The sequence below is a fragment of the Oryctolagus cuniculus genome, chromosome 4 (assembly GCF_051225735.1).
Source record: "Oryctolagus cuniculus isolate XC-2025 breed Fujian yellow rabbit chromosome 4, ASM5122573v1, whole genome shotgun sequence".
Taxonomy (NCBI): Eukaryota; Metazoa; Chordata; class Mammalia; order Lagomorpha; family Leporidae; genus Oryctolagus; species Oryctolagus cuniculus.
In genome coordinates, this window is record NC_142870.1 from 88,921,123 (window position 1) to 88,941,988 (window position 20,866).

The 20,866-nt window shown below is 42.3% G+C and overlaps 1 protein-coding gene across 6 annotated transcripts in view; it reads right to left on the bottom strand.

The window, feature by feature from the left end:
• The window catches only part of IL1RAP (interleukin 1 receptor accessory protein), a 161,943-nt gene extending 145,715 nt beyond the window's left edge, over positions 1 to 16,228 (bottom strand). For all 6 annotated transcript variants that reach the window (XR_011388002.2, XM_070072366.2, XM_070072368.2 and 3 more), the window contains exon 1: positions 16,093 to 16,228. The gene's annotated coding sequence lies outside the window, so the exon portion shown is untranslated. The remainder of the gene's footprint in view (positions 1 to 16,092) is intronic.
• Between the last annotated feature and the right edge of the window lie 4,638 nt (positions 16,229 to 20,866).

A 20,866-nucleotide genomic window follows, 5' to 3' on the forward strand; every position in this document is an offset into this window, starting at 1 on the left:
AAACATCACAAGGGTGCACTGAACAGAGATTATAAGGTTTTCTAGTCACCTGCTGTCAGTTATTGAAATCTTAGGTGATACAGCACTGGGTTTCAGTGAGCATTTTAAATATCTCAAGAATGAATTCAGCTGTGTCTTAGCAAACAGGAACCCAAGATGGGGTTATTAAACATTCAGAAGTATGTACTAGGAAGTGCTGCCAGGGAAGACTTATGGAATGGTAGAACTAAACGATGTGAGAAGCACCTAGGAATTTTAAGGTACCTCTTCAGGTATGTGTATATGTTCTACTATTTCCTGTGTTTGGTGTTCTGTGTTTAGAAGGAGAGCAGTAAGAATACTGCATGGGGCTAAGGAATCACAAGAGTTCCTGGATTATAAGGGGCCTGTCCTCCAGGTGGAAAGAAACCTTAAAAGTGATGACATTCAAAAACTATGGACAGATTAAGAATAGGGACACATTATGACCAAAGATCTGTCTCAAGAAGATTTTTAGGAGTGGTGCGTGAAGTGAAATGGAAACCTAAGAGATAGAAAGGTACACACTCAGAACTCCAGTGAGCTGTCTTGAATCATCCAAGGCTAAGTGGCCACTTAAATCATCATCCCACCTCTGAGCCTCAGGTTTCTCATTTATAATAATTCAGACCAAACTTCACAGAGCTGTTATCAAATCAAATGAGATAATGTTTCTAAGATGTTGGGCACTTGCACAAAGATGAGGGAATAACCTCATAACTACTCAGAAGAGACAAAGAGCCTTGGTTTACTACATGAAACAGGTAGAATATTTGTTTTTTAAGATCTCTCCTATCTCAAAATGATACTGATATGGTTGCATAAACCAGTTAAATTTTAGCCAATGTTCCAACTACATGCAAACTTTCCTTGCTTTTCTCATACTACAGAGGAAACATCAGGGAACATTAGAGAAAAGTATCTGTTGTACCACCAGAACATAAGAGTTGACAAAATCAACCATATGTAAAATTGTCTTGATTTGCAATGTGCACCAACACTTTTAATTCCCATGCTGATCCTGAACAACCTCTTACAATGATTCTGGGTCACCACCCTCAGTGAGAACAAGAGCAAGCTCTGGGAATACATTTTGTCTGGATTACTACAAGAGAATTCTCATTACTTACCTGACTTACTCCCTCTCTTCAAGTGCCAATGCTTTAAATCCCAATGCCACATGTCTGAAACACACACCTAATACGCCCACATGTTGCTCAAGAATGTTAAGTGTCTCTCCCTGCCTTACAAGATTGTGCACAAATTCCTCACAGGTTATTGACGATCCTCAACAATGCAGCCCCTGCTCACCTTTTCTGTCTGATCCTCATAGCTCTCTGTGCTGGTGTGACATTCCCAATTAGACTGGGCTCTCTCCCCAAGCAAGGCTCTGGGTTCTCTCATTTTGTTTTCATAATGTTCCCTTTATCACTTGTGGTTTTGAACTGCTTCATCCTATTTCTTTCTCCCCTGTGGATCTGAGTCAGAGATGGCTATAAGGAAATCCATCCATTTCAGCCCCCAGGTACAACTGCAGCTCCTGCACATTGTAGTTAATTGCTGACTCACCTCCTAGCTGAAGGCAACAACCTGACCCACTGCTCCTTCAATGCCTGCCAAATCTGACCCTTTAATTTCTCCAAGTCAGGCCTGGGATAGGTGTGAAGCTCCACGCCCCTGCTGTAGGCTGCCCACAGCATCGGGGTTAAGCACAGTGAAAACAGTAAAGGACTACAACTCATCCTTGTGAGTTCCAATTGCTTTTCACGTCCCTCGGACTTTCCCTCTGGCTTGTTTGTCCCACCACAGATGGAGGCAATGGCCTTCCCCAGACTTCTTTCCCAGCTCCTTCTCAGGGACTGTGGCTGATGACTTTTCCCTGCTTACAACTGACCCTTTAAGGGCCTTGAATTGCCCAGCTTCTTCACAATTGTAGTTTCTCTGATAAACCCCACCTATCCTGTCATACACATTATCTATCCCTATCATTTCTGCTCCCCAAGTTGGACTTTCACACACCATTCCTCCTCTCTGCTCTATGTCCAAAATCTGCTCATCACATCAAGAGTCACTTCAAACTTGCCTTCCTCTTCAACTCTTTCTTGAGCTGCAGTTATCTCTTCTTCTAAGACATCAAAATGTTATTATGTATCTTCTAAAACTTCCACTATCTATTCACTCTTACTCTTAGAGGCTGTGTGTGAGTGTGTGTTTTTTAATGTTTGTACCTCACCAGTGCGTGGCTACATAAGAGTCTCAGAAAATGTGCATTACCCAAAGGGTAAATGAATTATCCCTGCCACCCCTCCCTTTCCCCAACACAAGTAAGGAAACCAAGTGATCCTGTCTATGATAGCGCCTCAGCTACATGAAGACTGCTTATAAAAAACACCACGCTTTCCATTCCTTCCATAGAGAAGACTCCAGGCCACACTCAACACTGTTTATGCTCACCATACACATAGTTCAAACAAACGTATCACACATCTTCCTAGTCTACAGTAAATTAGACATCTCTAATAGTATGGAAAATGAAGACAAAACTTCTTTAGTGAGATGTGAAAGCAACAAGAACTAGCAGAAATAAGAGCACAGGCAGAAAATTTATGAAAATCAGATTATACAAATTAAAAAATACACTAGTCTGGAACCATTTGGTATCAGGATAAATGATATCAGCTTGAAAAGTTCTAAAGGAGGCTGGCGCCGTGGCTCACTAGGCTAATCCTCCGCCTTGTGGCGCCGGCACACGGGTTCTAGTCCCAGTCGGGGTGCCGGATTTTGTCCCGGTTGCCCCTCTTCCAGGCCAGCTCTCTGCTGTGGCCTGGGAGTGCAGTGGAGGATGGCCCAAGTCCTTGGGCCCTGCACCCCATGGGAGACCAGGATAAGTACCTGGCTCCTGCCATCGGATCAGCGCGGTGTGCCGGCCGCAGCGCGCCGGCCGCGGTGGCCATTGGAGGGTGAACCAATGGTAAAAGGAAGACCTTTCTCTCTGTGTCTCTCTCTCACTGTCCACTCTGCCTGTCAAAAAAAAAATAAATAAAAAAATAAAAGTTCTAAAGGAATTACAGTTGATTCCAATAATTGTCCTGAAAAACCAACATTAAGTAATACCACATATTTTAGAATACTCTTTCTGAAATAGTTTTTAAAGCAAAAATTGAAAAAGAAAGGTACATATTGAAATTTGAGCTTTCTTTTTATTTTTTAAATTTCACTTAGTTAGTTGAGAGACAAGAGAGAGCTCCTATTCCATGACTCACTCCCAAAATGTCCACAAGGGCTGGGGCTGAGTTGGGGTCAAAGATTGGAGCTAAGAACTCTATCCAGGTCTCCCACTTAGGTGGCAGGAGCCAATTGCTTGAGCCATCATCACTGCCCCTAGGGTTTGTATTGTTAGGAAGCTGACATCTGGAGCCACAGGCAAGAACTAATCCCACCCAGGTACTCTAATGTGGGATGCAGGCATTTTTATTGCTAGGTTAAACACCCACTCCTCATCATTTTTTAAAATCCCAAAGTAGCTCCTATTCATACAGGAAAAAAAGGGGGGGTGGTTATTTAATTTCTCAAGTCTTCATTAAAAAAATGAAGTGTCAGATATGAATCAGGCACAATTCTCATTAGTATGTGCACATGTGAAGTCCTTTCCACAAAGGAAATAATAAACCTACCAGATTCTGTGAAACCCTTGAATTTAGGAGATGCGGGAAGATGAAAGTTACACCTTTTAAACACCCGATTAACAAACAATAGCAAGTCTAAACACTGCGGTGTGGATGTGTACTCCAAAGTGTATATGTTGGAAATTCAGTGCCCCGGCAACACTGTTGAAAAGCAGAACTTTTAAGAGGTTATTTAGGTCAGGAGAGCTCTGTCCTCCTGAAGAGATCAAGGTCAGTACTGTGGAAGTGGATTCCTTATAATAGGAAGAGTTCAGCCCCTACTCTTTCACGGCCTTCCGCCTTCTGCCTTTCACCTTGGAAAAATGATGCCACAAAATGGCCCTTGACCTTGGACTTGCCTAGCCTCCAGAACAATAAGAATTACATCTCTGCTCTTTATTAATAAAGCAGTCTCAATTATTTTGTTAAAAGAGTACAAAACAGACTAACACAATAAATAAGCACCATACTGATTTCTTAAAATGATGTGACCAACAAAAAAAATAGGATTCAGCTCATTGTCATTAGCTTCTTTCAGAGCAAAATAAACTGTCAACTGGGATGAAGCTTCTTGCCTTCCCCATACAATCTTTGCCTCATTTCTCTGCCAAATCTATCTTCACTGTAGGGGAGGTCCCTGGAGACTCCAGAAGTATTGCAACCTTGCACAATTTACTTTTGAAGAAAAATGTGGCAAAACACAAGCATGAACTACTTTATTTTATCTTCACAGCCTACTCAAAATACATATGGAAGTGACTATGGGAATTTATGTTCTCTTAGCTGTAAATCTGGTTTATAGCTAAAACTGAGAATTTGCATAGGGCTGCAGTAATGATTGAATAAGATAATGAGAACAAAGCACTCGGCACAGTTCCTGGCACATGAGAAGCACTGGATCAATAGTAGGTCCTAAACTTTTGGAAAGCACTGAAAATAGCCTCATTAGGTGTTACATAGAACAAAACTTTACCCATTTCCCTTGTCACCCATAACACTCTGGACCCATCACTAGAATGCAAAGTAACTCTCCAACAAGGCAGCCATAGGCTGGGGAGAAGTATTGAAGGGGTGGAAGTGTCATCTGCAGATAGGTAAATATTTGGAGGAGACAGAATGGCCACAGAGCACCTTTTGCTCCCATTGCCATTCCCACAAGAGGATCTTTAAGAATCCACAACACATGGTCCATCCAGGGCAATGGACAGAATGGGCCCTGCAGCAAAATTAACACCACTGATTATGTGTTTCTGTCTTTGGCTTTGATTTTTTTAAAAGCGAAGTAAATAACAAGCACAACTAAAAAACTGCTTGTGCATGTAAGTGTGAGTATGTGTGTGGAGCATGTCTGGATTTAAATGATAATCTAGGCTGCGGCGGCCATTGGAGGGTGAACCAATGGCAAAAGGAAGTCCTTTGTCTCTCTCTCTCACTGTCCACTCTGCCTGTCAAAAAAAAAATGATAATATACACAGGTCAATTAGACAGAACAATAATTGTTTTCCAGACATTGCACAAAGAACTTTAAATACAGAGGCTGGTATTGTGGCAGCAGCCTGGGACACCCACATCCCATATCAGAGTGCCGTCTTCGGTTCTGATCCAGCTTTCTACGGATATGCACCATGGGAGGCAACAGACGAAAGCTCAAGTACTTGAGTTCCTGCCACTCCTGTGGAGACACAGGTGGAGTTTCAGGGTCCTGCTTCAGCTTGGCCCATTCCTGACTGTTGTGGGTATTTGGGGCGTGAACCCGCAGACTGAAGCTTGATCTCCCTCTCTCTCTCTCTCTCTCTCTCTCTATCAAATAAAGTTTTTTTTTTTTCTTATTTGACAGGTAGAGTTACAGACAGCGAGAGAGAGAGAGACAGAGAGAAAGGTCTTCCTTCCGTTGGTTCACCCCCAAATGGCCGCCACGGCTGCACTGTGCCGATCAGAACCCAGGAGCCAGGAGCCAGGAGCCTCCTCCTGGTCTCCCATGCGGGTGCAGGTGCAGGTGCCCAAGCACTTGGGCCATCCTCCACTGCCCCCCAGGGCCACAGCAGAGAGCTGACTGGAAGAGAAGCAACCGGGACAAGAACCTGGCGTCCATATGGGACGCCGACGCTGCAGGCGGAGGATTAACCAAGTGAGCCATGGCACTGGCCCCAAATAAATAAAGCTTTAAAAATGAATTTTATGTGCATAATTTATCTAGCCTTTATAAAAGCCCTATTGTTGTGCTAACACTGATGCGGACACAGGTTTAGAAATGTTAGGTAATTTTATCATATACTGAGGTGGTGAGGAACATTAGCCTTCCCGGGTTGTATTAGTCTAAAACCCATGTTTTTACCACTACATGATAACGAAGTGATACAACTTGAAAGACCAGTTCATGTATTAGTTCTCTGATTCAAACCACTGTCTTGAATTATCATATTATGCACCATGAACTAATTGGAACAAATAGAGATGAATATATAAATTTGTGGGCCACTTTTTAAAATGTGTAGAAATTGCCCATATTCAAATATTGCCTGTAACACTGACCAACACTGTGTTCTTGATTCCAATTTCTTCTGTGCAATGGTGATTAGATCTGTATCTACTCATAGCATTATTCTAAGGCTTTACAAAGCTAATACTTATAAAGCACTTGACATAGTGTTGGGCATGTGTCATCAATGTACCTTACAACTGTATTATTAAGAGGCACATATGAGATTACATGTCCATGTGCCAGGAAAGATTTACTTGAAGAGAAGCCCTATAACCTACTTCTTGAAAAGTTAGGCACCGTTAAATTTGTAAATCTAAAAGGAAAAAGAAACTGACCTCATATGGAATTGAATTTGTCTTTTACATGCTCATTCTTTGGCATAGCAGATTTCACAAACAGGTAGTTGATGTTTTATAAAGAAATAGCTCTAGATCCAGTGTTTTGGAGGACTGATTATATAAACACCTACACAAAAACTGTAAAATTTCCAGCTGAATTGAATTGGGCAACAGTGCATATTTTCCATCCATTACTTAATGCATTTGATAATAAGAATGTATTATTTGTGAAAAAAGCAAAAGAATCTGGTTTTGCCTCTTTTGCCTGATCGTTTATTTTTTTCCTTTGAGACCTTTTAATGAGAATGAGAGGCTACTAATAACATCAATGAAAGGCTCTGAAAAACATCATTGAAATGAACTGTCTTTGTCACCTTTTCATTGAAGCATACCTGAGACCAAAGCATCTTATCTCCTCATAAATATGTTCAACGGTCCAAATACATTGAACCTGCTCACCATCCTACATCTATCCTTTAATGGACTTCCTGCTGCATTTTCATAAAATCCAAACCTCTTACCTTGGCCTGAAAGTCCAGTCTGATCTAACCCTGCCTAACTTAGGGCGTTTTTTCCAGCCTTCTCTCCTTCTCACCTAGCCCTTGCTACCTCAGCCATGACCTCAGTCCTACCCTAGCCCTTTCTCAGGATTTACTCATTAATCAACTATCACCATCTCAGAGATTCCTTCCCTGCCTATCTTATTTGAAACCTAATCTAAGTCCTTCATTTCTTTCCCTGAAGCCACTTACATTCATTTTTGGTCTGTTGTCAGTTTACTCATATAATCTCCCAACCATCAATATAAATCCTAACAATAAGGGGTCATTTCAATACATCTGCTTTTCCAGATGGTTTTAGACAACTCCAATATAGACAGGGACATTTCTATTTATACACACACTTATATACACATCAATACATAAATCATCATTTATATATCCTAAATATATAAATACTCCACATTCTACAAACAAGTCACACACACCTACACATATACATGTGTATACCTATACCTATAGGTATACACATATATATGTATATATAGGTATATACATATACAAATGTATAAGTATAAATATGCATGTGTAATGTATACATTTTATTATTTCAATGTTATTTATATAATTTATTTTCTTATTTAATTCTATATATTTATTTCTACTTCTTGGGAACATCTATCTATAAAATTATTTATTCATTGTTGACTCATGATTGAGTATCAGCTACTTTCTAGGCACTATTTTAGTACTTGGGTTAGGTTAATAAGCAAAACAAATTGTACTTGTGGAATTTATGGTCTAATGGGGATAAAATTTTAAAAACTTTGCCAGTGCTGTGGTGTAATAGGTTAAATATCCACCATATAAACACCAGTTCAAGTCCTGGCTACTCCACTTCCCATCCAGTACCCTGCTAATGACCTGTGAAAGCAGGAAGATGGTCCAAATACTTGGGCCCCTGCACCCACGTGGGAGACTCAGAAGGCCTCTGGCTCCTGGCCTTGGATAGGCCCAGCTCCAGCCATCATGGCTATTTGGGGAGTGAATCAGCGGGTGGAAGACTTCTCTGTCTCTCCCTCTCTCTCTGTAACTCTGCCTCTCAAATAAATAAATAAATACATAAAATTTTAAAAACTAAAAAACACACAGACCAAATATTATATGGAAACTAATGAGGCACCAATTTCTTAAAAAAAAAAAAAAAGGAAAAGGAAGAGTAGGGTAAAAGAGAGCAGAATGGGTCTGGTTGACGTAGAAGAAGCAGGATAAGGGGAAATTTTATTTAAGAAAAACAAAGCAGTAGCATTCACTGAGAAGATACTGAGCAGAGACTTCAACCAGATTAAGGAGTTAACCATGTAGTTCTTTAGGACACTGGGTTAATGAATAAACATTGTATAAACATACAGGTCTCACAAGGAATTTTAAAGACTGGATTGCAAATTGAGTGAAATACTGCACTGATACCTGTATCAGTCTGTTTTAGACATTGCACATATGTTAAATTACTTATTTCTACAGGAACCCAATTGCTTATGCATGGTGTTTATCTTCATTTTAAAAGGAAATGCTAATTCACACACCTAGAAACTCATAAATGAAGCAGAATTTGAACAAATATAGACTCCAGATATATACACTAAACTGCTTTTCAGTATTGCAAATTCTGGTATAATAATGCTCAGATTTCAGCACAGAGATCTAGACCTGCTTCTTCAACAAGTTATCTAGATGATCTGATATAGATGATCCATGCAACACAATTTATCACTGCTCTCATTTTCACTCCACATGAAAGGTTCCTCCATATTTTAGGTAAATAACACATTTCTTTCCTATCCATTACCATCCCAGTGGTTTGTCAAACTGGAACACTTTCTCTTAGACCAGCTGGAGCACCTCCTTGATGTACTCCTCCTCTCCATCTGAGTTTTATCAAATGGGTGATGCTTTGGATAAACAACAGGACTGAGTGAAGAGAGAAGAATTAAATACTTAATGTTTCTTTTATAGGTATCAGCTATAAATTAGAATTGTTAAGTCTGGAAAGGCTAAGCAAGTAGTACCTAGGACTCAAACTCTAGTCAAAAGCCAGTTAAGTTTTCACTACCTACTATATCCATTCAATCCCCCATTCCCACCATTGTCTCACTCTGTAATTGGAAAGCCGAAGTCCAACCTTCCAGTGAAGTGCTATGTAGTGTGTATTACCAGTCTCAATTCTCTATCATTTCTATAAACAGAAACAACTCCTGTATTTCAAGCAGAATCATGCTTCATTCCACGAGTATTAAAAGCTCAAAAGAAGAAAGGAGAAAATGTGCACTTAAGATGATAAAATTCAGATGAAAGCACTGAGATTTTACCCTTTTTTTCTTATAGAAGATTATGATGACTAATGGTAGTACAGAATTTGCTTTATAATAAAGGCTCTATTTTCATTTCCTAAATGGTTAATGTCCATGTGCCTAACCCAACTATTTTCTCTTCTCATTTCCAAACCTGGATTCTATGATGGTAAGGGATGGTCTGCAGGTCAGAAAAACATGATAGAATCACACTATTTAAGGACACAAAGGCATCTGACTTCTACTGTAGCGGTCAGTCATGACTCACTGAGGTCAATGCAGCTGCCAAGTATCTGTTCCTTACATTGCTCCCCATGTTGTAACATGTGGATGCCTCTGCCTAGCAAATGAAGTTCTGTTCTTAGCCCTTCTTGCTATCCCACCCTACACAGAACTGTAGAACACAGCACCTTAGAGGGCAACTTGTCGAAATTCTTCATGTTAGAATAGTGAAAACAAGGAGATCCAGAGAGAGAAAGCAACCAAGGCTAGTGAATCACAATGGTGAGGGCAAAAAGCATGATCTGGGAGCTCAAAACCTGGGCTAGAGCTCCACTATTCTCTGGCTGCACATTCTTAGCAAATATCTAGCCTCTTTGAGAGCTGGAATATAAACTGTTGTCAACAGCATCCCTAATCACTTTAGTATTACTATAATAATAAATAATTTCATATCTATGAAAATGTGTGTATAAAATAGCAATGATTTAGAAGGCTTGAACTTCTATATATACAAAAAAAGTTATTTGAACCTGGGACTTTCATTTTCTAATCCAGTATCCTTTGGGCATTCAATGGGATCATCATTGCATTATTATTAATCATAATAAATATTAAAATACTCACACAAAAGGCTCTTAACAACTATCACGGCGTATGATGGACACCTATCAAAAGCCTTACAAATGGATTTCATTATCCCCATTTTTCAAATGATGAAAATGAGGTGGATATAGACTAAATAACTTGTCCAAAGTCTAATCCAGGAAGATCAGTCTGATGTCGATGTCCACCATGTCACACAATTATGATTTTAAGTCAGCATAACATTTAGCCACAACAAGCTCTAAGAATGGTTCTATCAATGAAAGGGACCTTTTTAGATATCAGAGTATATGAAATGACTGATTCTCTTTTCTGTTGCCTTTACAATTCATTAGAAGAAGGGGAAACTCATTTAGTAATAAGGACTTAGGTACCAGGCAGGTAGAAATCCCAGGCATCTGCTGATACACACTAGACATAAAATGATGCCTGTCCTTATGTTCAACTGATGCCAATTATGTCGAATAATGGCTGGACTTACATTCCTTACTGTTTTTAGAAATCTTGAGATTTAACCACACTGGAGCTGCCTACCTCCATGAAAATATCCTACTTTCTCTCTGGAAATGTTTGTGACACCTGACACTGGCCTTGCTGTCACTAAATGCAAGCATGCACTTGCACTTCAGCATCATCCTTCATTGTGTTTGCTGACATATTAGGGTGGAAACGTGTTTTCCTAACATGCAAGCAATGGTATACAATCTTCTTAAAGTCTATGACTCCTTATCATTTTTTCAGATTGTATAATCACAAAGTTAAAGGAAATTAAAATTATTTTGTTAGTCCTCAGCAACAACCTTTGACCAAATTAATATGATAAAGTAGAACACTGGATGTCCAATTGCAGGCCAGCATGACAGAGTATGATTCCATCAGCCACTCAATTATGCACTCTCTATTCATAAGGCACTGTGCTAGGCACAGGGAAGGATAAATCATGCCCTCAGCTGCTTGGGTGCTAATAAGGAACAAGTACACAAAAAAGGCACAACATACTGCCTCACAGTGTAAAAAGAATCACAACAGAGACAGAAGTTGCTATAACCATTCCTGGGGAATCCACTGACTTGAAACAACCAATAAAGAAAAGCATTTTTGGAAAGGAAAGAGAGGAAGAAGAGGTAAGGAGATAGCAGATAAACTGGTATATGCTGTGAGAAAACAGAAGAGGACACTCATGAATCTACTTATACAAGTCCTTAGATTTCATGGGGTGGTGGCTAATATTTGGGTTTAGTGGCTTTACAGTCAAGCACACACACGTTCTAATCTTTCCTAATTGGATAACTTTGGGCAAGTCGGTATGTTGACTCTGAGACTCAGTTCTTTCACTGGCAAAACACAGACAATAATATATATCTGAGAGTTGTTTTGTCCTTAAGTGGAATCACAAGAGTATATGCCAACTTCCCTTGCCTTCTTCTATATGGCTGGAAAATACATCTCCTGGCCATAAAGCAGTAGGGCATTTCTCTTCACTCCCCTTTGTCCCATTCGGCCTTGACTTTGCAAAGAGATGGGATTACAGAATTTTTCAGAATTGACAGGAATCTTCAAGAAATAAAAAAATGCATTGAAACAGAAGAACCTTAGAGAACAGATAATTCAGCTTTCCCACATTTTAGGCCAAAAGGTAAAGAGACCTCAGTCACAACCAAAATAAGACTAGGGCAGGACAGGCATGAGGTAGGTCATTGGTCTTAGTCCACATCGTCAGTTCTTAGTACAGAGGCAGAGAAAATTACATCCCTTCCTAATATGAAACGTATAGATGCACTTAGCATCAGCCCTTGCCTTATGTTATATGATTTAGGTTATGCTACTTAACTTCTATGAGCCTCAGTTTCCAAAAAGAATCATTGCAAAAACTGAATGAGATGATACATACAAACACTCAGCATAAACCACGATGGAGTTCGGTAAAGTGTTGCTGTTAAATTTTGATTATTGACATTTCACAGACTAACAAAGTGAACAGATTTTTGGCAGGAGGAGGAATCAGTGGTGATTAAATGTCCCCTGTGAATAAGGTGATGAGAGAAGCACTGAAACTTTAAGTATGTACCAGACTCCCTCTTTTGTAGCTCCAAAAACAGGGCATCATTCTTCTTCCCTCAGGTACATGCCAGATTAAAATCTACATTGCCACAGCAGATAGGGACAGTTAGGACAAAGTCATACCAGAAAGAGGTCTCCTAACAACCCTATCAGCATGAACCATGCAAGCTAAGTTTTAAAAGAAAGCAGCAAATGAGTAGCTAACCTGGATTTACGCGTCAAAATATCAGATACCAAATGTTCTATAACCTTCCTGTTCTTTGGTGCTTTATTCCCCCACAGAACAATTTCCAAAATGGGCAAAAGAGCACAGTAGGTGGCTCTCTTTAATATTTCATAGGCAAGGCAACAGTGACTCACCAGATCCTACATCTGTGTCACCAGCAAAAGCCTGATGAAGTTCAACAACAAACGAAATTGTGTGTGTGTGTGTATGTGTGTGTGCGTTGAAGATAACCTTTGTTTCATTTTTCTTCAGCCTCCTTCCCTAATCACCAGACACATTCTGGTTTCCTAACTGTGCCAGGTAAAATGATGCTAGCTAGCATCCTACCTTTTGGCAAAAGCAAACATATCTCCAAATGCCAAATGCAAGAAGTAAATCATTTTGCTCAGAACTACATTTGCAAACCTGCCTACTTGCTACAAAAGAGAGACCTGTGAGGAGTTTCAATGGATAAATGGCCCCACTTCCTGGACAAGAAACAGATCCATTCATCTTCCTTCATAAGTTTGCAGCCATCAGTTTCCATATGGAGGACTACAATTCCAGACCAGTGATCTGCACCACCAGCAAGTACTGCTTTTTTTCTTCTTCTTCAAATGCTGTCTTTTTCCATCATTCTCACTATTCTACCCTTTACCTATAGAATGGATGAAAGAGGGAACAAAGTTATCTATGGCCACACATGGCATTTGTTACTCAATCTTCTTAGCAGCCTTCAAACTGGCACAGGATGGTAGAGGGAGGAAATTGCTCCAGAGAAGAAGAAAAATTCGACATAGTTCTCATTTTCATAGTAGATATCCTCCTGGTCCATGAGGTATATTACATCTAACACATCAGAATAGGATTCGTTAGAGATTATTGACTCCCCACACTCTACAGACTCATGCTTAAACATTGTCCTGCTAGTAAAGAAATCTTCACTTGGCCTCAAAAAGTACCCTGAAGTCACCAGCTAAATAAGGTCAAACTAACAAGTGAAGTAAGTGGATGTAGATTGCATTGAATATGTGGCAGGGTGTGACAGGGAAAGCCCTAAGCTAGAAGTCAAAAAAACATGAACCATATTCCCAGGACTGAAATTTAATAACCACGTGATCCCTGGAAAACTCTTGTTTCTATCTCCATTCCTATTTCCTTCTCAATGAATTGAGCTAAGAAGATGTATCATTGAATGAGAACTTACTGACTACATGTACTTGACATTAATCCATTGAATTTAGTCCTTATGTAAACTCTTGGAGTGAACATTTTTTCCATTGTAGAACGGAATGAAACAGATGCTCTAAATGGTGAAACAAATTTCTCAGTATCACCCAGTTACTTTGGTACTGGAACTGGAATTTCAAATTACAAAACACAGCCTCTTTCCAACTATTAATGGGCCTACCATGTCTTCCCAAGGCAATTGCAAATACAAGAAAGACAATAAATGTGGAATGTACTTTCAAAGTTTAAAAGTCCTATGCATACATATGGTTTTTGTAACAACTTATAATGTGTATGAGTAGAAGGAGGAAGGGTATAAGGGTATAAGCATCCTTTCTTCAAAGAACAAGAACTTTAAAGAAAAAAAAAAAACAGTTTTCAACCTCCTTTCTATCTGCTTGTTCTGACCTTATTTTGCACACTTTCCTTTCTGCCACAAGTCCCCAGTCTCCCAGGCAGACGTTCAGATGTATCCTGGCCAGCTCATCACAATGCACGCCTATAGAAACAAGCTGAGAGAAGCAGACAATCCCATGTTCTGCAAATGTTCCATGCAGGAGGTACCTAAGCCAGTACCACTGAGATCCTACCTTCTCTCCAGATGTGTCACACCCCACTGCAAGTACTCATCAGGACTGTGCACACAAATGCTACAGACTAGGAAGGAGGAGCCATTTACAAATGCTGGATGCTAGATTCAAGGATTTACAGCATAGGCAGTAGATAAGAGTAAATAATTTTAAAAAGTATATCAGAATAAAATCAGTAGTCAGGAGCAGGGCAGGGGTGTAGATGAGAAACTGTTTAATTTTCAAATATGATTATCACAAGAAGACTCCTGTGGGATGGGTATGTGTTCATATTTAATAATACATGTTTGTGTCCAGAACAGACTGACTTAGCAACATTCTTACACAATGCAAGAGAAATGTAGGTCGATTTTGTAGTTGTTTTCTGATATTATCTAAAAAATCCTGTTGCTTGACCAACCAAAGAGAGCAGGTTTTGAAGGCTTAGACTGTCTGGAACACAGCTGCAACTTCCAGATTCCTCCTCTTGTCTTCCTACCTCTCACCAAATTCAGCACCCTCTTAGTCAACAAAGCATGCCTCTAGTTAACAGGAATCTAGTAGGGAAGTCACTTCACCGAGAAACAGCAATTTTCTTCCCAAGTCAACCATCCAAGATTCAAGTAGCAGACACAAAAAGCGCTACAAAGAAGTGTTCAAGCTTCAAGAAAAAGGCACTATCACATTTACAGAATAAAAAGAAAGAAAAAAAAAGGTCACGCTTAGGTAGTGTGAAATCATCTTTGTGAAAACCCACTCTCTGCAGGGTTACTGTATAGCAATATTTACAATAGTTGCAATCAGGTTTGAAGTGATCAGGGGATAGGCCAGGCACAGAGCTGAATTTGTAACTTAAATTGTCCCAATTCATCCTCCTAACTATCCTAACGTTTCAGTGTAGTCACTATAATCTCTATTTATGGCTGGGAACATTTTTGTTTGTGTCTTTTAAATAGCTGGAATCGAAACAAGGTAAATCTTTCTTAGCCAGTAGCTAGACCAGGACCTGCACAGCAGAGCAGCAAATCGCTTCTGGTGGTCCCCTGTTCACAATTTCAGGTTCCGGAGTGGAAGGCAGGCTGGGGGCTGGCTCTTAAAGGCAACAGCAGAAGTTTGCTTTTATGTTTGTGATTTTTCTCTTAAACTCAGCTTCCTCGCCTCTTCCCAGATTTGAAAGTGGGAAGGGGTGTATGGCTCCACGAAGTCAGCTCATGAGATACACCCTATGCTTTACAAGGCCAGCAGCTTCACTCTCTCCCGGGGCTGGAGAGAATAGCGCTGACCATCCGAGGTCACCAGAGCCTGACGTCCCTCATCGTCGCCTGCCCCCATCCCCGCCCCGAGCCCGGACTCATCCAGGAGCTGGAGGGACACCTTTGCAACGGGCATCTTTCTGAAAAAAGCAGGTTAGTTAAGGGGGAAGCAAGCTGTCACCGCTCCGGCCAGAGCGACAGACACCCAGTGGGCAAGCGGGGACACGCCGCCTCCTTTCAGCCTCTGGGCTCACAGCCGCGCTCTGGAGAAACCAAGCTGGGGCTGGGGATGTGGGAGCGCAGAAGGGGAACCAGGATGGATCTCTCCAAGGATTGAGAACGTGGGCAGCAACGTTCAGCAATCTTCCCACTGGGTCACTTAAATCCCTACAAATGAAAAATCGGGGCTCTAGATATAAGGGTTCGAATCCTGGCCACAGCACTGTCTAGCAGGGCGCTCCTTCCCAGCCACCATCTCACTACGCCCTCAGTGTTCACTTCTGTGAAATTGGAGGGTTCAACTCTGAAATCCATCCACCCCGAGAGTCTGAGGATCTGTGATTCCGCCCAACCCTCGCTGCAGCGCGAGACTCACCTTTGCCGGGAAGCTGAGCGGGCGCGGTGAAAGCGGCAGAAATGCGTGCAGGGTCGCCAGGCACTGCTTCTTTCCGCCCCTGTGGCCAAAGAGGAGCTCCGGGGACACAGATCCCGACAGTCTTCCCCAATGAGCCTCTTACTTTCCGCCGCACTTTCTTTTTCCCCCCTCGGGGCTCCTCCCCCGACGCAGCGCGATTGGCCCTGGCCGCGCGGTTCGGCTCCACCCGCTGCCCTGACTCGCGATCCACGAGCGCTCCGAGCTTCCCCGAGCCGTGGCTGCTGGGCGGCACCACGGGGCAGTCCCGCCCGCTGCAAGGAGGAGCCGCGCCGAGCCGGCCCGCGGAAGACTGCGAGGATGCGCGGGGTCCCTTCGCCTCCTGCCACCGCCTGGACTGGCTGGAGCGTGCCCAGAGAAGTGCGCAGCTCAGCTCGGCCCGCTGCGGGCGCCCTGAGAGGACACGCCCCGTGCGCGCGCGCACACACACACTCTCAGACACACACTCGCGGAGGCTCACACTTGCGCTCCCGGCGGGGCCGCGGTCTCGGCGGGACCGAGGCGGAGGTCGTGCCACCCTGCGTTTTCTTCTGGTCTCTGGATTTATCTGTTATGCTGCAAGGCCGTAAGTCCGTTCAGAGTATATACGATTTGTGCGCCCACCGTGTGCCACTCACAGAGCGTGACAGGAAGAACCAGAGAAGCCATGTCGGCCTACGGGAGCTCGTGCTGTGCTGGAACTGATAGCCGTGGGGACAAGCAAGGAGTCACGGCAGCAGGACTGAAGCTGTACTGTCTGCTGGGGATGCCTGCCGTGTGACCCTGTGCCTGGCACAGCCTCGCTGCTGACTACACGCGTGCTGAATGAGCGAATGGATCAAATGACTAGTAGGTCTCCTGGAGGAAAGAACCCTGCGCCTTCAACTCATTCTCACTTCTCCAGGTTTCTGCAAGAACCCTCAGCAGCCCCTCCCATTCTAGTTATCAAGATGTGTAATCAACCCAAGAAGCATGAAGACATCTTCTGCAACAACTCCCTTGTTCAAGAACCTTCTGTGTCTACTTTTGGTATCCACCGCAATTTCTCCCTGGCTGGCAAGACCTCTCAAGCCCCGTCCGCTTGTCTGAGCTGCCCTGAGGAAGCCTGTCCACCACACCGACTTGTCTCTTCGCACAGGCCTTGCTGTCCTACCTCCCTGACTTCTCTCCCACTGGTAGAGTTACCTAGTTGAATCTTGCTAACTTCCTTATGCAAGAAATTAAGACCAAGAGAAAGCAACTTAAGAGAAAAAGGAAAGGGCTGGAAACCAAATCATGTTTCCTCCCAATTTCCCCAGCTTTGTAAGATGCACTCTTTTTTAAAATAAAAAATAAAATAAAGATTTATTTATTTGAAAGGCAGAGAGGGAGAGAGAGAGAGAGAGAGAGAGAGAGAGAGAGAGAGAAATATTTTCCATCCTCTGGCTCACTCCCCAAATGGCTGCAAGGGAGGGAGCTGGCATATGACCCAAAGCCTGGAGCCAGGAACTTCTTCCAGGACTCTCATTTGGTTACAGGGGCCCAAGCACCTGGGGCATCCTTCGCTACTTTCCCAGGCCATTATCAGGGAGCTGGATCAGAAGTGGAGCTGCCAGGACTGGAACTGGTGCCCATACGGGATGCAGGTGCCGCAGGCGGCCTCTTTATCCACTACACCACAGTGCCAGACCCAAAATTCATTATCTTTTACCTAGTTGCCCAGGTCAAAAAGTTGTGGTCATTGTTAACTCTTCTCTTTTTCTCCTAGTTCATAGGCAATTCTTCCACAAACAAACTGTTTTCTCTGCATTCAAATTAGGTCTAAAATATAACCACATTTCCTCTCCTCTACCACAAACCCCATGGCCCAACTCACTGCCATCTCTCCCCTCACTGATCTCCCTGCTTTATCTGTTACCATAAGAGCTTGTGTCCCAAGTATCAGAGAATCTCATAGATGAAAATCAGAATACAGACAAGTGATCGAGAGCATGGACTTACAAATCAGACTGCCTGAGTGCAAGCTCAAATTTTGCAGCATGTTTACATAATAAAGTTACGTCTTTTTGCCTTATTTTCATCTTTCATAAACAATTTTGTATATTAAGATAATCGAAAATGAATCATGATGTGAATGGAAGGGGAGAGGGAGTGGGAAAGGGGAGGGTTGTGGGTGGGAGGGACGGTATGGGGGGGAAGCCATTGTAATCCATAAGTCGTACTTTGGAAAATTATATGCATTAAATAAAAGTTTAAAAAAAAAAAAAAAAATTTTGTAAAATGTTTTCATCAAATGAGTTTAGATACATAGAAAACACTTAGAACACGGATTGCAACCTATAAGGGCCATAGAAATATCACAAGAAATATTCTGTTAGACTCTGCACTGAAATATGCAAAGATTTCCTATTAGAATTAGGTGAATTCCCAGAGTTCTTACTGTGGCCAACCAGGCTTCACATGTCCTGGCTTTGAAGTCTCATTACGTGCCCCTTGCTGTTGTCCACGCACACTAAGGTGTTCCTATTCCAGAGCACTTACATTTTCTGTTCGTTCTTCCTGTCATGTTCTTCCCTTGCAGCTCACTTCCTCATTTTATTCACATACCCAATTACATCTTTACTCACCTGCCACCTTCTCAGGGAAAACTTTCCTGACAATCACCATAAATGATATCCTTTTTACTTCATTCCATAATGATGTTACATTTCAATTTGTTTATTGAGTGTCTTTTTTTCATTAGAATGCAAACCCAAGGGGCCACTGCTGTGACTTGTAGAGTGGAGATGATGCCTACGGGTGCAGGCATCTGATGTGGGTGCCAGTTTGTGCCCCAGCTGTTCCACTTCCAATCCAGCTCCCTGCTATGGCCTGTGTAGGCCATAGCTATGGCAGTGGAGGACAATCCAAGTCCCTGAGCCCCTGCACCCGTGTGGGGGACCCGGAGGAGACTGCTGGCTCCTGGCTTTGGATGAGCCCAGCTCCAGCTGTTGCAGCCATTTGGGGAGCGAACAAGGGGGTGGATGCTCCCTCTCTATCTCTGTCTCTCTCTCTCTCTGCCTCTCTGTAACTCTGTCTTTTACATAAATAAATATTTTTTTAAAAAGAATCAGCGCGGTGCGCCGGCCGCAGCGCGCCGGCCGCGGCGGCCATTGGAGGGTGAACCAACGGCAAAGGAAGACCTTTCTCTCTGTCTCTCTCTCTCTCACTGTCCACTCTGCCTGTCAAAAAAAAAAAAAAAAAAAAAAAAAGAAGAAGAAGAATGCAAATTCTAGGAGAGTAATATGTTTCTCTAAGAAATAGACAATAGCGCATAAAATTCATTTAATGAACAGTTGTAGATTTGTGAATCAATCCAAAAACTCTCATGGTTTAACTGAGATTAAGTCACTAATTAAGTGACTAATTCATTGTCCTGATCCTTTGATTTACATTTATCTAAGGCCAGAAGAACTGAAAGCAAAGCAAAGCAAAATGACAAATAGCTGTTTTGTTTTATTTTGTTTTGTTTTATTTTTGGCTGGGTCCAGGATATAGAAAGAACAGTACGGAGACATTTTATTTCTGAGGTTTTGGAAGGAAGGTGAAGGGCAATATTGAGCCCAGAGAAAAGCTGTGAAAACAGAAGAGAAAATTGTCATCTTTTGTATCTTTTTATGTTACCACCCCCACCCATTATACTTTCAGTCTCCTGTTTCTATTCCCCCTTGACCCACAAAATTTTCCTGTCACTGTTTGACAGCGCACTGCAGTACTTACTTAGACCTTTCACCATTCCCTTGGGTTGCCTCTTCTTCCTTACAGGCCCTGTTCCTGATCAGTGTCCCTCTCCCCTCAGTTTTGAACAGCCAGGTATGAAACAGCAGCAGATAAAGTCATGTGAAGGTAGAGATTACCAAGAGTTGAGTCTTAGCCTGTCAGGGTTCTATGTCCATTTGCCCACACACACCTACCTATTATAATTCAAGCAATTTTGGCTGTGTGGTAGGAAGCTGCCTGAGTTCCTAACTCTTAATCTAGCTGAGTAAGTTATGTGCAAGCCTGAAAGAGGAGAAAGGAAAGGGGAACTCCTGGATCTCATTCATCCAGAATGCTCTTTACATGCATAGGGATGGAGATGAGTCTCATGAAAGGGCGGTCTCTCCTGGCAGGGGTCAAAGTTGAACACAGCTGCACATTAGTTACAATGGTGAGAATAGATTTCATTCAGTAACTATGGATAGTGTAGAGACGAGCTCCATTACCTTTTGTTAAGAAGTGATGTGTTTCAGCAGAGTCACAGAAGTGAAAAATCACAAAAGGTTGGTAAGTGTAGATGTGTTTAGGTCAGTGGTTTCTGCCAGCCGACAGTTATCAAAGTTAGGATTCTGTCCTCCCACAGAGACTGGGCCAGGGAGGTCCTGGCCTGCCTGATGGTTGGATTTTAAAGGAATACCTTTCAGAGAAACATGACTGGGTTGTAATGGACACATGTTCACAGTTGTAAGTCCTTTTTAGTAAAGTCTCTAAGAATGGCAAGGGCAGGAACCTACCACCAGATTTGAGCGAACACTAAATTCTGGAAGCCTTGAGCTTTCTCAGGCAGGCACTGTAGGGGAGGAGGGGATTGAGGGGCTGGGGTCATCCTAGGGATGTGGTCTTAGGTTGCAGAAGCCATGCTAGAGTCTGATCACAGGGCTTTGACATGCGCAGTGTGCGGTAGTTCTCAGGGGTCAATGGATTCTCCCATAAAATACCTGCAGTTAAAGAACAAGAATCC